The sequence below is a fragment of the Rattus norvegicus genome, chromosome 12 (genome assembly GCF_021556685.1).
Source record: "Rattus norvegicus strain SHRSP/BbbUtx chromosome 12, alternate assembly SHRSP_T2T, whole genome shotgun sequence".
Lineage (NCBI taxonomy): Eukaryota > Metazoa > Chordata > Mammalia > Rodentia > Muridae > Rattus > Rattus norvegicus.
In genome coordinates, this window is record NC_141545.1 from 8,724,733 (window position 1) to 8,727,714 (window position 2,982).

At 47.6% G+C, this 2,982-nt stretch overlaps 1 pseudogene; it reads left to right on the forward strand.

Annotated features, from left to right (window-relative positions):
• Window positions 1-598: 598 nt before the first annotated feature.
• On the forward strand, window positions 599-2,566 carry LOC148002105 (solute carrier family 61 member 1-like; annotated as a pseudogene).
• Window positions 2,567-2,982: the final 416 nt, after the last annotated feature.

Below are 2,982 nucleotides of genomic sequence, written 5' to 3' on the forward strand. Positions count from 1 at the left end.
TCTAGAAGCAGATGCTTTCTATTGACTTGGTGTGATATGTTAGGGATGCCTCATCTGCATGTGAAAGGACTTCAGGTGTTGTCTCTATATGACTGATTATCACAGTACTCTCAATGAGCTGTTGTGGTCAAGTGTTCCAGGATAGACAACTGGCCAGGAGTAGATTTAAGTGCCTACCATTCTCAATGATGAGAATTGCTGTGATTACTGAATCCATTTTACATTACCGGGTTTTCTGTCTGGAGGCACAGTCCACTACCCCACATGTTCAATATTTAGATACCTAGGAGAAGGCCTAAGTGTCTCTTTGAATAAATTCATTCTCCTGAGGGTTGTTAAATTACTGCCATCAAGAGCCATGAGATTCTGCAGTAAACTCTTGTCAGATGCCGTGGCTATCATGGCAGCAGACATGAGTGAGCCCCGCTCCTGGAAGCAGGCTATGAAGTGTCTGGTGGTGGGTGGGGGAGGCATGCTGCTAGAAAACAAGCAGAGCCAGAGCCAAAGCCAGTATGGGGAGGGCAGCCCAGGTACCTGGTTCTAAATATGTCTGGAGTGTCCCCTTAGATCAGGGCAGCAAGATGTCTAGGGGTCCATCATGCAGATGATTGGCTATTTCTCTTTTGTGAGCCTCCTGGCCTCCTGCCTGGACCTGGGGCTGTCAAGATGCAGAGCCATGCCCCCTAGAGGAGCTTGCACAAATCCCTCCTTCATTCAGTTTCAACTAGACATCTCTTAAGTCTACTTTCTGGCCCTGGCAGTGAACTGGCTCCAAGCCTCCTACCTGTATAAACTCTATCAGCAATACCACTTCCTCGAGGGTCAGATTGCTATCCATTACGGACCGTGGCCTTGTCTCCACGGTCCTCTTTTGTAAGGATTGGATTTGGGCCTGGTTACCTGGTAGATTGTTGGATAAAAACCTCTCCCATGAATTTACCACAAAAGAAGATAACAATCAGCTCAAACAAAATCCTTCTGAGTCTCTTGCAGGGTTTGACCCCTGCTGAGCCCTGCTGAAGCCTTTTGTTCTGAACTATGAACAGTCTGCTACTTCTCACCTGAGTCAGAATTAGGCTGGCCTTCCTGGTTATTTCCCTAATTTATTCAGGTCTCATAGTCAGTCTTTTGTTAAGTCTCCAGCCAGGGTTTCCCCACCTGCTAAGTGGTGTACTTGGGATATATAGTTTGGTCAATAAAGAAACCAGAGGCCTTTTCCTCTTCTGGCTTGACATGAATAACCTGTGTGTGTGTGTGTGTGTGTGTGTGTGTGTGTGTGTGTGTGTGTGTGTGTCTTTAATCCCACAGGCTTTCGCCCGATTCTCGGTACAGTGTCTGTGCTGGCACCGACACTCTTTGGCCTAGTAGCCTCCTCCCTGTGGACTAGCTGGATCATAAGAATTCCTGTGTCCTTTTCTCCCTCACTCTCTATGCTGCATAACCAAGCACATTCAGGACAAATTTGGGTTTCTGGAGGGAGTAGTTTGTGGGCTGTCCATTGTTCTCCTCTTCTCTGCCTTGAGGCCTGGTACATCCATGCACACGTGGAGAGGCATGACTATGCTGCTGAGTGGATCCCAGCTGTATTTGCCTGGGCTGCCTTCAGGAACCATGTGCTGGCTGTAGCAGCAGATGTGGCAGCTAAATATTTGGCTAGTTGGATGGAACTGCGGCCAGTAGCACCCCATGTGGCTGCCAACTTTTTTCTGGCTCGAGCGAGGGCCATGGGCCTTCGAAACTTGGGAGAGAATTATGACTGTCAGCAGTGCCTTCTCTGAGACCTGTGCTGGAGGCCTGTGCTGCCTCCTGTCTTACCGCTGGGTGTTGCTGCTGGGTGTCCTACAAGCCCTGTTTGAGAGTGTCATCTTCATCTTTATCTTTGTCTTCCTCTGGACACCTGTGCTAGACCTACCTGGGCTCCACTGGGCATTGTGTTCTCCAGATTCATGGCTGCCAGCCTTCTGGATTCTTCCCTGTACCAAATCGCTACCTCCAAGAGATACCACTTTAAAACCATGCACCTACTTTCCCTCGCTGTCCTCATTGTTGTCTTCTCTCTCCTCGTGTTGATTTTCTACTTCAGTCCAGGCCAAGAAAATCCTGTGGAATCCTTTGTCACCCTTTTACTTATTGAGGTGGCCGGTGGGCTCTACTTTCCCAGCATGAGCTTCCTGTGAAGGAAAGTGATCCCTGAGACAACACTGGCTGGTATTCTCAATTGGTTCTGAGGGCCCCTCCATTTACTCGCCTGTCTAGGGCTCCTTGTCTCCATGACAGTGATTGGAAAATGGGCATCAGGAATATGTTTAGCATCTGCTCTGCCATCATGGTGACACTGGCATTGGCAGGACTCTTCACAGTCGTGAGACACAATGCTGAGTTGTGGGGGCCCTGGCCCACCAGGGAGCCCTATGCTCCTGAGCTTTGCTTCTTTAAGACAAGGGGTCTGAGATGGGCTCTGGAACCCCACTTGCACACCTATGACTCACTTTGTGACTCTGTCCTGCAGCCCCTCTTGCCAGAGCTTTTTATTGGGAAGAACATGGGGAAATATTCCAAAAGCTGACCCTGTACTTTCCTTTCTCCTTGCTGTGTACAAAGAAACACATTTAATGGATCAGAAAAAAATACCAGAAGCATAAGATATCCACAATGTGCATTAGCTTCTGTTTCAAGTTATTGACACTTTTGGTAGTTGTTTCACCAAATGTCCAACTTTTCTTTATTTTTCTGTCGTAGTTTATGCACCAAGAAATAGGTGGCATTAAAATGGGAGTCTGGACTTCCACTATTTACTGGAATGACAAAGTCTCCTTGAAACTCAGGTCTGTCATGAGCTGCTTTGGAAGCCCCTGGTATGCTCTTTTAGGACACTGCGATTGTCTTCATTTCCTATCCAGAATTCTCTAGGATTACTGTGCTAGAATTGGAGGCAGGTGGTAGGACAGATCTGAGAAGTAAGGCTTTTTAATTTTTTAAAAA